This window comes from Phoca vitulina, unplaced genomic scaffold (assembly GCF_004348235.1).
Source record: "Phoca vitulina isolate PV1807 unplaced genomic scaffold, GSC_HSeal_1.0 scaffold2, whole genome shotgun sequence".
Classification (NCBI taxonomy): domain Eukaryota; kingdom Metazoa; phylum Chordata; class Mammalia; order Carnivora; family Phocidae; genus Phoca; species Phoca vitulina.
The window spans coordinates 79,999,820-80,014,917 of NW_022589705.1; the positions used below are offsets into that span (position 1 = coordinate 79,999,820).

A 15,098-nucleotide genomic window follows, 5' to 3' on the forward strand; every position below is an offset into this window, starting at 1 on the left:
GGCTCAATACCTTAACATCTTTGTACCTCCAGAACATAATCCAGATCCTAGCACACAATGGGCAAAACAAAAATCGGCTGAATAAAAGAACCATTTATGGCACTGCATTTGTGTTCTGGTATTCTCCACAACTGCCCCTGCCCACTTTTGTTACTCATTCAACAAACATTTATAAAATTCCAACCAAATACCTGGACCTATGCAGTAAACAGTAAGGATACAGACTAGGACACAGTCCTTGCCATTAAGACCTTTAACTGTGACAATACAGAACAAATTTAAGGGGCTTATTTGATGAGTGCATAAAAGGTTATGGTGGCCCATGTGAAGACATGATTATCAGTCACAGAATGTCTTACAAGGAGACATCACACTCTCTTAGGCCAGAGAATCTACTCGTTCTCTTTGTCTCTTTCTTTATAAACAATCTTCTTCCAATGCTCCTTTTCCTTTTCTAAAGGGTATAATATGACCAAATACCCTACTCCTGGAAATAATTCCAAAATAATTCCATAGATTGAGCAGGAATGATTATCCCCGTGTTAAAGATGAGAAAACTAACCTTCAAAGAGGTCACTGCTCAAGGTTGCACATGAGAGAGGATTTTATTTAGTACTTATTTACTGTCTGACTCTCCCCAACCACCACCACCCCTAATCAGTCGGTAAGCCCCAAGAAGGAAGACTTTTGTTTTCACTGCCTTGTCCTCAGGATCTGATTCCTGCATTTCAAGGAATCTGATTCCAGTGTCTAGAACACAACAGGCTTTCAATAATTATACGTTGATTGAATGAATGGATGAATTGATTCCAAAATAAAGCAGACCAACAGCAAAACTCACAGTTCCTTCCCATCGTGATGGCTTAATAAGAGATTTAAAACAGGCTTCTACTAGTTAGAAAGACTAGAGCAATTGTATTGACTCAATTCCATTGGCATGTTATGCATTTTACCTAAGAAGAATTTAAGTAAAGGAGGTGAAGTAAGTTTCTATTTCTGATGTCACATTCATGGCATGTACTGACATAAAGCCAAGATTTAACTGCAGGTTTGAAACTGATTAAAATTAGTTTTTATGAAAAGCATTTTCTTGAGTCTTGACACTGGCTAGAAAAGTATCTCACTTTCAGTTATTTCTTCAATGTTAGTTCCAGCAGCCAAAACTGCTGTACTGATGTTCTCCAACATATTTGTTTAAAAACCTTTAAGCAGAGATTAGTCAAAACTTTTTAGTCATTATTAGACAAAACCACAGCCCAGTTACTCACCACTATTCCACTCCCAGGGCTCCATAAAATTGCCACTGGTCTGAAGCACAAGGCAATCACCATCAAACATACCATCAAACAAGGTGATGGGACCAACATTAAATATGATTTATGGTGTAGTATGACACTGTTTATGTTCTAGAAACTCCTGTTCCTTATAAATCACTTTGCTCTGATTAGAAAGTATTTCCATTATTTTTCTCCAATATTTAAATTTCAATAAATCATAAACTGTTGGTGGTGGTGTGATGAGTAACTCAATAGGTATGAAGTAATGAAAAGAACACTGGCCTGGAGTATAGTTTACTATGTCCTATCTAGGTTAATTGTGTGACCTTGGGAAAGTCACTTAACATTTTAGAGGCTGTGAATTTAACATTTATCAGCTACAAAATGAGAAACACCACCTCACAGAACTGTAGTGAGAAATTACATAATATATATGATGAGCTGTTTTCAAAAAATAACACTAATAGCAATGTCATGTTTGAACAAATAACAGCCAGTCATTAGCAACTACCGTTTTTAGATTATTTTTAAGACTTCTAGAGCAATTCTGTGGATGCTTCTTCAAAACACAGCCAGGAAAACAACCAATCCCTACTCACTGCTGGATTAAAAACAAGAAAAACTGCATTAAAGACCTCCATCCCTGTACAATATTACCAACACAATCTGGGATTCCCAGAGTATATCACTTCCATTATGAGATACCAACATAATAAAGTACATACAATAGGCTTTATTTTATTTGACAACTTGACTAGGGAGGGAATTTAACCTATATAACGTTAATAACCTGCCCTGATTCATGTAAAGGGGTCCTGGCTGTCCTCATTTCAGGCACTTGAAATACTAATTATTTTTCAAAAGGAGTGTCCACACTGGTGTTCAGAAAGCTTTGCTTTATGCTGAATCTAGCAATGCAGTCGTCCAATGGAACATACATTAAGTCACCACTATCTAACAAAATTTTGTTAAATCCACACACTTCACCGGTTTCAATAAGAATCTACTACTATCTCTCCTCCTTCAAACTGGCTTCATTCCCATTACTTGGTGAACTAGTCTCTTTGTTGCTTTCTAGAAGCAACTAGGTTTCTGGTTTCCCTATAAGGCGGATCCTTCTGTTAATGGACATTTTCTTCCAACTTTTTGTTTCGAGCAGACGAAATAAAAGGATTGGCGGGTCCGAGGGGCAAGGAACTGGGTGGCTGGACGAAGTCCTGCAGCTTTCCTCTGCATGCAATGAATGAAAAGACTGCTCCGTGTCCTATAAATCACCTTCTCTCCTCCGAGATTCAAGAAGTGTGTGAACCTCAACCGCACTGGTTCTTTGGTTCCCTGATCACAGCTGCAACCTATACACACACGGCAGCAAATTCGGTCCCTTCCCAGTTTCCCGGGGAGGGAGCTCACTTCTTTTCCACAGGCCCATCCCCCTACCGAGAAAAACGCCTGGAGACTCGTGCCCCGAAGCCGCGCGGGGCTGACGTTTCAGTTAGACAATAACCTCAAGGGTTTTCAACAGAAACTCCGTCTGCCACTGCCTGGCTCCGAGCCTCCGCTCGGCCCAGCCGGGATGCCGAGGTCCGATGGAGGACGCGCGGGGGGGGGGGGGGGGGGGTGAAAAATGGACTTTGACCTGATCCGGTTACCGTAACCGGATCCTCAGAGACCCGTCCCCATCAGGGACGGCCCGGCGGGCTCCCCGGAGGAGGCGACTTCACGCACGGGCACAAAGGGGCAGCCCAGACAAAAGGGCCCCGCCAAGTCGAGGGGGGCGGAGAGGGCCAGCCAGCGCGGGACGCACTACAGGCGGAGAAACCACGGCGGGACCGTTGTGGGAGGGCGGAGAAGGAGGCGGCGGCCACGGCCCAACCCGCCCCGCCCTGGCCCGACCCCACCGCAGCTCCGGCCGTTACCCCAGCCCGGACCGCGACCTCCTCGCGGAGCCAAGAACGCAGCCGGAGCCTAAGAGGCGCTCGCAGCCAGACCCCCCGCACTTCCCGCTCACTTTCCCTTGTTCCTCGAGCTCACCCGGGTGGCCGCCGCCGCCTCCTCAGACTCCACAGTAGTTTCCCCCGGAAATCCTACCTGGCCCGCCGGCCGCCTGGCTGCAGCCAGAGCCTTCGGCCCCGGGAGGGGGAGCGGGCCGGACAGTGAGGGGTAGGAAGTGCCGCCGCGGGGACTCACGGGACTTGTAGTCTTCAGCAAGGGCCAGCTGCGTCGCGGGCCGGACAAGATGGCGGGACCCCCTATAGTCCTCTGCTCTCCGGGCTGTCAGCTAGCTCTACACGGCCTCTTTGGGCATGCGCCACCCGCTGCCTGCGCCCTGCGGGTAGGACTTGGGCACCTTTCCCGATACCGAGAGGGCAAAGGTCTTTGGACTTGGGAGGATAGAATTGAGTACTCGGCGGCAGGCAGTGCCTAAGGAAGGAGCTGATGCAAGCGTGTTTTAGATAACTGTGTCCAGTCCCTGTCTGGTCAAATTTCATTTATAATTTCTGCAAAAGAAGAAAACTATTGAGGGCCAGTTTGAAGTACAAAAACTTAGAAGTAAGTCATCCTCAATTTGTGCATAAGGAAGAAACCCAGGAATCATTCTTGACACCTCCTTCAGTCATTCTACATTCCATGTATCTCAAGTTCCATTTTCTCCACTACCGTTAGAGGAAGCCACCGTCAGTCGTCTCTTCAAGTCTCACAAGTTTCAGGCCTCGGGGCTGTCTTCCTCCAAACACCTTCCTTGCTGCACCAGAGGATCTTGCTAAATGCCAACCCCATTGTGTCACGGCCCAAATTAGACCTAAGTGTATAACCTAAAGCTGCAAAACTTCTAGAGGAAAACAGGAAAAAAATCTATGTGACCTGCAAACACATAATCCATAAAAGAAAAAAAAGATAAATTTTAAGTCATCAAAATTAAAAATTTTGCTCTTAAAGACACTGTTATGAAAATGAAAAGCCCCCCATCAGGCTCCTTGCTCAGCGGGGAGCCTGCTTCTCCCTCTGCCTGCCGCTCCCCCTGCTTGTGCTAGCTCTAACAAATAAAATCTTAAAAAAAAAAAAAAAAAGAAAAGGCAAGTCACACACTGGAATGAAATCGCAACAAAACCAACATGCAACAAAGGACTAATATCTAGAATGATTTCAACCCATTAAGACAAAGAAGCCAGTCTAAAAAATGATTTGAACAGACACTTTACCAAAGAAGATAAACATATGGCAAATAAACACATGAAAGATGTTAGGGAAATGCAAATTAAAACCACAATGAGATAATCTACACACCATGACTTGTAATACCAAGTGATCAAGTGTTAACAGGAATGTAGAACAAGAAGAATTATCATTCACTGTTGGTGGCATTGTAAAACGATACAACCACTTTGGAAAACAGTATTGCAGTTTCTTTAAAAATTAAATATACACCTACCATATGGTCCAACCATTACACTGTAGGTATTTACCCAAGAAAAGCTCAAAGCATACATCTACATAAAGACTTGAATATGAATGTTCATAGCGGCTTTATTTGTAATAGCTAAATACTGGAAACAACTCAAATGTCCTTCAAAAGGTGAATGGATATTTATACAATGGAATATTCATCAATAATAAAAAGGAACTATTGATACACACAACAACATGATGAATCTTAATAATTACGCTGAGTGAAAGAAGCCGGACATAAAGGAGTATATTCTGTATGACTCCATTTGTATAAAATCCTAGGAAAAGCAAATTGTAGTGACAGTAAGCAGATCAGCAGTTGCCTGGGGACCCAAGAAGGCAGAGGTATGGCAGGCAGAGATTATAAAAGGGATAAGAAAACTTTTTTGGGGGAGCCTGGGTGGCTCAGTCGTGAAGCGTCTGCCTTCGGCCCAGGTCATGATCCCAGGGTCCTGGGATCGAGCCCCACATCGGGCTCCCTGCTCCGCGGGAAGCCTGCTTCTCTCTCTCCCACTCCCCCTGCTTGTGTTCCCTCTCTTGCTGTGTCTCTCTCTGTCAAATAAATAAATAAAATCTTAAAAAAAAAAAAGATTAAAAAAAGAAAACTTTTTGGGGGTGAAGGGTATATTAATTATCTTGATCATGGTTATGGTTTCAAGACTGTATGATGAGTTTTAAATATATCAAAACTCATCAAACTGCACACTTTAAATATGTGCAATTTATTGCTCATCAATTATACTTCACTAAACCTGAAAAATAGTATAGTCAAAAAACTCTTTTAAAGAAAGAAAATCAGTGGCTTCCCAGTACCCTTAGGAAAAAAACAAATTATTGCCATTGAAGCTCTAATTGTGGAATTTCAATACCATCCATGGGGAAGGGGGTGGATACGGATGGCAATTATGAAATTCCAGGTAACTAATGATGGTGGTAACAGTAGTTATAATAGCAGTAATAATAAGACTCCTACTTTTTCTTGAGCATCTAGGTATTTTACATATGCCTTAATTAGGATTCCCCCCAGAAAGCAGAACCAGAGCAAGTACTAGTTGAAGGTAATTTATTTGGAAGGTGGTCCCAGGGATTTAATGTGAGAGCCTGGAGTAAAACAGGAAAGAAGGAGCCAACACAAGGGTGCATAACCAAGTGAGCACTGCTGTGGGCACCTTGGGGTAGAACCTACGAAAACCATCTGAGGATTGTCTAGAATGCCTCTCAGCATGGTCACCCAAGGACTGCTCTGAGAAGCATTTATCCATTGGCTTCCATCCCCCATTAATTAGGATTACCCCAGGGGGACATCAACTCCTCTTGCATTCTGAACAGGGTTCTACCAGTGTCCTATATCTTGGTTTCAGAAAAGTTCCAGGACAGAATGCAGAAAAATGCAAGAAGAATTGAAGGCCTCACTATACTGTTTTCTGCAGCTTCAGCTAGAATCTAAAGGAAGTCTGAGAGGATGTGGTAAGGCAACAGAGGTGCCAGACCATCCCTTGCAATGCTCAGATTTGTCCATGTTCTATATTAGATCCAATTTATCACCCTGTCTTCAAGGTAATGGCTGGCAAAAAGACTCAGTGGTACTCATAACTCTTTGCAAAATGTTATGTTGCCCATATGCCTTTTGTGTCCTATAATACACTATACTCAACCATATAGATGATTCTCATAGATGATATTAAATGAAAGAAGCCAGACCAAAGGAGTATATACTGTATGATTTCACATATATAAAAGAAAAAATAGGCAAAAATATTCTGTTGAAAGTCAGGATAGCAGCTACCCTTCAGGGAGGAAGAGCAGTGTCTGGAAGAAGGTGAGAGGAGGTTTCTGGATGCTGGTAAGATGGTTTTTTGATCTGGATCTGGGTGCTTGGTCCATGGATTTCTTCAGTTTGTAAAAATTCATTAATTGGGCTATATATACTTTTCTGCATGTATATTATACTCCCAACATAATTTTTTAAATGGGAAGTGGCCTGGGCCAAATCTCTTTGTCTTCTGAGAAACCAACTAACAGTAAACACTAGGGGCACCTGGGCGGTTCAGTCAGTTCAGTGTCTGGGTCTTGATCTCTGGGTGGTGAGTTCGGGCCCCGTGTTGGGTTCCATGTTGGGTGAGGAGCCTACTTAAAAAAAAAAAAAAAAAAGGAAAAGAAAGTAAACACTATTGCTAACCATTAATATTTCTGGATTTGGGGCTCATGGGCACTACTGGTGCATAATGTTAAGAGCATGGGCTCTGGCAATAAAAAAATGTTCTGCCACTCCCTATCTGTGTGCCATTGCCCAAGTTATTTAAACTGGTTAAGATTCAGTTCCCTCATTGTACAACGGTAAACACAATAGTACCTATTATACAGGTTGGTGTGATAATTAAATAAAGTAACATACATAAAGTGGCCAGCACTGTACCTGATATACATTAAGTACCCAGTAAACAATAACTGTTATAAGTAATATTAGTTTTTCTCTTTCTATTTTTATTAGGTTTCCAAGTTTTCAACAATGAACATGGACACAGGCTGAAGGTGCAAGGATGTTCATTGTAGTACTGTTTGAAATCTCAAACAAACAAAAAACTAGAGACAAGCTAAATATGCATCTACTGGAGAATGGGCAAATCAGCTGTGATGTATTCATAATATAGAATAGCACAAAGCAGTTACAGTGAATCAGTTAAAGCTACAGGGATTGACGTAGATAAAAGAAAATGTTGAGGGGGGCGCTTGGGTGGCTCAATCGGTTAAGCGTCTGCCTTCGGCTCAGGTCATGATCCTGGGGCCTTGGGGTTGAACCCCGCATCGGGCTCTCTGCTCAGCTGGGAACCTGCTTCTCCCTCTCCCTCTGCCTGCCTCTCCCCCTGCTTGTGCTCTCTCCCTCTCTCTCTGTCAAATAAATAAAATCTTTAAAAAAAAAAAGAAAAGAAAATGTTGAGGGAAAATAACCAAGTTGTAGGTTATACACAGCCCAATACCATGTATATAAAATTTAAAAACATGCCAAACAACACTATATACTATTTAAGGATTTATCTATACATAATAAAAATATAAAATCATGTATGGAAATAAAATATTCAGGCAAGTGATTACTTCTTGAGGAGGGAGGAAAGAAATGGGTGAAAGAAGGGATATATTGGGGCTTAAAGCATCCCTGATATTTTATTTCTTGAAAAAGGTTTTAAGAAAAAAAGGCAAAACATTAAGATTTGACAAAGTCGGTGAGGGTACTTGGGTGTTTGTTATATAAACCTCTCTATTTTTCTATATGCTTGAAATAGTTCTCTATTTAAGAAAAACATGGAGCAGAGCAGTATGCAAAATATTCTACCCTTTTTTTTTTTGGTAAGGAAAAACAATAACTTATTATTTCAACAACTGCTGTTATGCCATCCTGAAATCAATGGCTTTGGTGGGGAAGGAGGGAGAGAAGTATTGATTGTTTTTTTGTTTGTTTGCTTGTTTGTTTTAAGTAAGCTCTACCCCCAGCATGGGGCCTGAGATCAAGAGTTGCATGCTCCACCAACTGAGCCAGCCAGGCACCCCTGTGTTTTGTTTTTTTTTTCTTCACATTAGTAAATTTCATTCTTTTTGGTGTTCAGTTCTGAGTCAAATGCATATACCTGTGTAACCACCACCATAATCTAGATAAGAACTGTCATCACCCCTGATCTGTTTTCTGTTCTTATAAGTTAGCCTTTTTCATAAAGTCATGTAAGTGGAGTAAAACAACATGTAGCTTTTTGAGTCTGGTTGTTTTCAATTAGATAATGCATATGGGGTTGATTTGTGTTGTTGCATGTATGAGTAATTTGTTCCCTTCTATTGCTGAATAGTATCCCATTGTATTGACATACCATAGTTTGTGTCTGCATTTACCAGTTTTAGGACATTGAAATCGTTTTCCAGTTTTTGTCAATTGTAAATAAAGCTACTACAAACATTCATGTACAGATTTTGTGTAAACATAAGTTTTTATTTCTATTGGGTAAATAGCTAGGATTAGGCTTGCTGAATTGTAAGTGTAAATCCAACATTACTAAAAACCAAAAACCAAAAAAACCCCAACAAACCCAAACTCTTTTCCAAAATGGCTGCACCATTTTGCATTTCCACCAGCAAGAATGAATTCCAGTTGCTCTGTGTGCTTATCGGTATTTGGTATTGTCAGTTTTTAAAGAATTGTTTTTAGCTATTCCAAATGTTTGTAGTGGTATCTCAGTGAAATCCGCATTTTTCTAATTAAACTAATGATATTCAGCCTCTTTTTATGTGCTGATTTGCCATCTCTATATATTCCTTTTTTGGGGGGGTCAGGTGGGGAGTGGAGGGTTGTGGGGCCGGGGGTCAGACCAAAGAGAAAGAGACAAGCAGACTCTGTGCTGAGCATAGAGCCTGATAGGGGGCTCAATCCCATGACCTGAGCTGACATCAATAGTTGGACGCTTAACTGACTGAGCCACCCAGGTACCCCTATCTCTATATATTCTTTAGTGAAGTATCTATACTAGCCTTGTGCCAAATTTTTTACTGGGTTGTTGAATTGTGAGAGTTCTTTATATATTCTAGGCACAAAACCTTTATCAGATATGTGATTTGCCAGTGTTCTTCCAGTCGGTGGTTTGTCTTTTCATTCTCTTAACAGTATCTCTCACAGAGCAGAATTTTAAAATTTTGATTGTCTAATTCATCCATTTTTTTTCTTCTTGTGAATTATATCATACCTAAGAAATCTTTGCCTAGCCCAAGATCACAGAAGTTTCCCCCTAAATTTTCTTCTGGAAAAGTTAGCTTCCAGGGACACCTGGGTGGCTCAGTCAGTTAAGCGTGTGCCTTCGGCTCAGGTCATGATCCCAGGGTCCTAGGATCAAGCCCCATATTGAGCCCCACATTGGGCTCCCTGCTCAGCGGGAAGCCTGCTTCTCCTTCTCCTCCTGCCTACTGCTTCCCCTGCTTGTGCTCTTTCTCTCTGTCAAATAAATAAATAAATCTTAAAAAAAAAATTAATAGTTTTAGGTTATCATTTATTTTAAAGGATATGTGTAAATAAATACTTTTATATCCATAGTCTATACCTGGAAGAATACACAAGCTTTCCTCTGTGGTGGGAAAATAGTGCAATTGAATAGTATGTGATAGAGAAACTAATTTCACACTGTATACCCTTTCAGGCTATTGAATTTTTCCTTAAATGTAGACTCTACCGTAAAAACACCACCATCAAAAAAGATAATTTTTTTTTTAAAGCTAAGATCTTGGGGCACCTGGCTGGCTCAGTTGGTTGAGCATCCAGCTCTTGATTTCAGCTCTGGTCCTGATCTCAGGGTCGTGGCATCTAGCCCTGTGCTGGGCTCCACACTCAGAGGGAGTCTGCTTGAGATTCTCTCTCCCTCTCCCTCAGCCCCTCCCCCATCCACACACTCTCTCAAATAAATAAATCAATCTTAAAAAAAAAAAAAAAACACCCCTAAGATCGGGGCGGCTGGGTGGCTCAGTCGGTTAAGCATTTACCTTCAGCTCAGGTCATGATCCCTGAGTCCTGGGATGGAGCCCCGTTCGGGCTCCCCGCTCAGCGGGGAGCCTGCTTCTCCCTCTCCCTCTGCCCCTTCACTCATGCTCTCCCCCCCATCAAATAAATAAATAAAAAAAAAAAACCCTAAGATCTCAAAAAGTGTTGGGGAATCACTGAAACATGGTTCTACCTATCACAGTTTAAAATCACGGTGATGGTGGTTGGACTGGATGACATCACCACAGTTTCAACTTCTGAGAGCTCTCTCTTTCACAGATGTGAACGGCTCTTACAGACCCGGCCGTTTTGACTGGGCTAAGAACCAAGTCCAGTTAACTAGGAAAAATGAATCGGACCAATCAGAGAACAATATTCAAATGAGTAACTCTGCCTGTCTAAAGCTTCCTCGCTGTAGCTTTGAACCTCGCAGTTTAGAGACTGTTAATGTTGCTGCCACCTGCAGGCCACATCTCTCAACAGCTGGTTCCTGGAAATAACCTAGGAGGATTCCTCTCTCAATTGAGTTCTCTGTGGGGCTCTGGATTGGAGAAAGAGTGATAGAAATTTCTCCCTCTCCCCTAAAGCCCACTACTCTGCCACAAACCCAAACTGGTGATAGTAGTTCCTAAGAGTGGGGACTGTGGTAAGACTGGCTTTACGTTGGGTCAATCAAATACCTCTTCTATACCTCAGTTTTCTCATTATAAAATGGTGATGATAATAGCTCTTCTGTATAGATGTTGTGAAAATGGAATCAGATCATGTAAACCACTTAGCACAATGGCTGGCACAAAGTGAGCACAAAACAAATATCAATAGTTGTTGTTAGGCAGAGCTTCAGAAGCTTCTCCCATTCTAAACTGACAAATAGCACCTTGACACACAATAGCGCAGTGGAAAGACCTTTAGCATCTGGCTCTACCACTTCTGGCCTGTGACCTTGGGTAAGTGTTCTCACCTCTCTGAACCTTACTTAACCTCACGGGTGGTTTTGGGTATTACATGAAATCATCTATATGAAGCACCAATCACAGTGCCTGGCATAGAGCGGACCGTTAAACGGAGTGACAATGGAGTGATGATTAACACAGGAATAGTTACCAAGTACAGGCAAAGGTTGAACAGCTCAGGTTGCAAATAGGCAGGCCACAGGCAGTCACTAACCGACAGATATTTTGGTTTGGCCCTCAGTGTTTTATAATTTTTAAATTACTTTCTAGCATTAAAAACTGAAATTCCACATTTAAGGCCTGATTCTTAACTTTTCTTAAAATGTGAAGGTTTGACAATATATTATACCAGAGCTACAAGGAAGAGGGCATATAACAGGGAAACCTAATTTCTTCCAAAGGAGCCAAATAATGTTCCCTGAAGAAGTGATGTTAAAAGCTGGGACATTAAGATTAAATAGAGGTTAGCCTGATAAAGAGAGAGGGGACAATGCTCCAAGCAGAGGGATTGCCATGTCCAAAGGTGTTGAATCAGGGACATTAGTGCCTCCAGGAAACGTCGGGAAAGCCCACTGGCTGGAGCACAGTAAGCAAGGGGAAGGTGGGAAGAAGTTAACATTCTAGTTGGCACCTTAAGGATTTGGACTTTATTGTGAGGACCAGTGTAGTTTAAGGCTGCGAGCTGGGAGGTAGCCAATTGAGGGCTAGATGGTCAGAATGGAGAAGGGTCAGGGGTCAACAATTAGCAGCTGAGAAAACAGAAGAGTACTAGGGCAGAATAGGATCTATATCTAGAAACACTGGGCATACACAGGACAGCCTATCAGGTGTGGTCTGACAAAGGGCAGACTTTATAAGAATCAAGTTCCAGGGGGAATATCTTATGTTCATTTTAAGAGTGGAAAATGGGAAGTATAAAGATTTGGCGAAGGACATATAACAAACAAGATACAGAGCTAGATTCACAATACCTATCTCTAATTTGTTGCTCCTCTCACTACACTAGTTTTCTCAAGGTGAATAAACTCAGCACCAATACTATGTTGCTAATAATAATATATCCAATTTATTGAGAGCTTGCTGAATGTGAGGCTCTATGTATGTGTGCATTATTATCTCATTAGTTCACTCAGTTAACAAATATAGTCCACCCAAAATATTATACACCAAGGGACTGTTAGGCACCGGGCACACAGGAATGAATGAGACAGACACCAACCCTATCCTATGGGAGTTCACAATCCAGAAAGGAAATCAGTTGAGGAAGTCATTTTAAAGGGTAATTGGCAGGTACTTTAGGGAGAGTATAATAGTGAACCCAACCTACCACAGGTGGCAGGGAAGGTTTCTGGAAGAAGTGACAGTCAAGCTGAAAAAGCAGGAGTAAAACATAAGGAAAGAAAAAGAGAAGGCATTACCTGGAAAACACTATTCTCACCATAACCTGATGAGATAGGAGCTATGGTTATCCTCTTTTCACAGATGAGAAAACCGATGTTCTTAGAGATGAAGTAACTGATCCACTAGACAGTGCTAGAGCGAGGATGTAAGCCTGGACCTACCTAGACCAAAGCTCATTCTCGTACCTGTTAAGCTAGATATTTCTATTAGCTTGTCCTTTCCTTCTAATGGTCATGAGTGGAATGGCCTATTAACTGAGATGCCTGCAATGCAAGAAGTGGAAATCATGACTTACAAACCATTCAAGCATGTCAGTGTCAGGGTTGGCTGTCAATTTTGGAATGGCAGCTATTTAGTGACACAGCTCTGCACTAATGCCTGAATGGATGTTTAGCTCAACTGGATATGATTCAGCAGCTAGTACTGAGCACCTGCTATGTGCCAGGAAACGGGCCAAGCACTGTCAGAATTACAGAGCTGATGAGACAAGTTCCTAAGGACTAGGCTAAAGATGGTGTTTATCGCTAACAAATTAAAAAATTAAATAACAAAGCTGTAATCCTGGCAGTTAGAAACTGTAGGTAATTTGTAATAGCTACCTGATTTTGAGCATCAATCGTGTGCCAAGCACTGTAGGAGATACCTAAATGAAAATAAAAATGATCATGATCATAACCATAACTAAAAACTAGAAGCACACACTGTGTTGAGCAGTTTACATGTATTATCCGATTCTTTTAACCCACGTTCATTCTATAATGTTAGTATCATAGTATTAGTGACACTCATTATCATTATGACAGTTAATCTTGCCCATTTTACAGATGAGGAAGCAGATGCAGAGATTTTTGTCTGAGATCCCAGAGCAAAGAGGTAGAAGAGCTAGAATTCGAACCCAGGTCTGCCTGACTCTAAAATTTGGGCTCTGGGCGGGGGGGGGTGCCTGGGTGGCTCAGTCGGTTAAGCATCTGACTCTTGATCTCAGCTCAGGTCTTGATGTCAGGGTCTTGATCTCAGGGTCTTGAGTTCAAGCCCACACTGGGCATGGAGCTTATTTACAAAAAATTTAAAAATAAAATAAAATAAAATAAAAATAAATAAAGTAAAATTTGGGCTCTAGACCATTGCACCACACTATCTCTGCAAGGAGAATCAGCTTATAAAAACCCAGGGGAATTTGGCATGATCTGCATGGCCAAGTACACATCCAGGTAGAGGAAATAAATATCAGTGCTTTTAAAACCCTCCAGGAAGTAGAGAAACAGGAAAAAACAACAAACAAAAAGCAATGTGTCTAGTAATTAGACACTAGTTAATTCCTGAAACAGAGAACCTACCCAAAATATTCATAAACTATTCTTTTCTGTCATTTAATTCTACTTAAAGTTGCCTGTAGAATTATATTTAAATTTAATTAGAAACTAAAGCTCAGAACTTCTGGTATCAAGATATACTTCCTTTAATTCTTATTTTATATCAATGTGAGGAAGAAAAAAAAAAACTATTTCACAAAAGTCAGTGTCAAGCAAATAAGTGACCTCATTAAGTATGGGGTACAAGCTGTGCTTAGCAAACTGGGAGAAAAAAGTCCCCAGCAGGAGGCAGCCATCAGCCCTGAGCATGTGAACACTCTGTGGTCAGGGAGGTATGCAGCCTTATTCCAGGTGTTCAGATATGACCAGAGGCAAAATCTGTGTAACTAAAGAAGTGTCCAGAATTGGTTCTGTGACACACGGACTGGGAAGATCACTGCTGTGTTCAAACATATGGATATTTGCATTTCCATCTGCTTATTCACCCTCTGTCTCAACATAAAAATGCAAGAAAAGAAACTAATATTTATCAAGTGCCACTTTGTATATGGTATATTTTTGTCTCAACAATTCATTTAGTACTGTAGAAATGAGTTCAGAGAGGTAGAACTTCTATTATAGCAACTATAAAAAATTATTTATATAATTACCCTGTTACTAAAACAATAACTATAGCTTCCATTTATTGAGTGTATATTATGTGCCAGGCACTGTGAAGGGCACTTCTCATCCATAATTTCATTTAATCCTGATGACAATCCTATGGTACAGGGACTATTACCCATTTTACAGAAAAAGAAACAGATGTTCAGGAGGTTAAACAACTTCCCAAGGCCATACAGTGATCAAGCAGCATCTGTTCACGTGTCTGTCTCCCCACCAATCACTGTAAATGTCTCGAGAGCAAGCACTATGTCTTATTCATCTCTGTATTCCTAGTCTCTAACACTGCCTGGCGCAGAGTAGGCAGAATCCAGTAAACATTTTTCAGTAAATGAAAAAGAAACAGTTTCCCAAGATAAGTGGTAGAGCCATCACTGGGATTTAGGTCTTCTGTCTTCAAGTCTAGTGTGTTTTCTAAAATTAAATACTGCCTGCCTAAATCAGGATCCTGATTAATCACACACATGCTTCTTTTACTTTAGAAATTCCTATTAGACACTTTTCATGTGAGTATGATAGAGCAATTCCACTT

The 15,098-nt window shown here is 41.3% G+C and overlaps 1 protein-coding gene across 12 annotated transcripts in view; it reads right to left on the minus strand.

Moving 5' to 3' along the window:
• Positions 1-15,098, minus strand: part of MED18 (mediator complex subunit 18) — a 139,970-nt gene that overhangs the window by 99,582 nt on the left and 25,290 nt on the right. For 2 of the 12 annotated variants that reach the window (XM_032390019.1, XM_032390000.1), the window contains exon 1: positions 3,366-3,425. The exons of 6 other annotated variants lie outside the window; for them this stretch is intronic. The gene's annotated coding sequence lies outside the window, so the exon portion shown is untranslated. Of the gene's footprint in view, positions 1-3,308; positions 3,533-15,098 lie in introns of those variants that run through there. 4 more of the 12 variants (XM_032390032.1, XM_032390027.1, XM_032390010.1 and 1 more) reach the window with 4 other exon arrangements.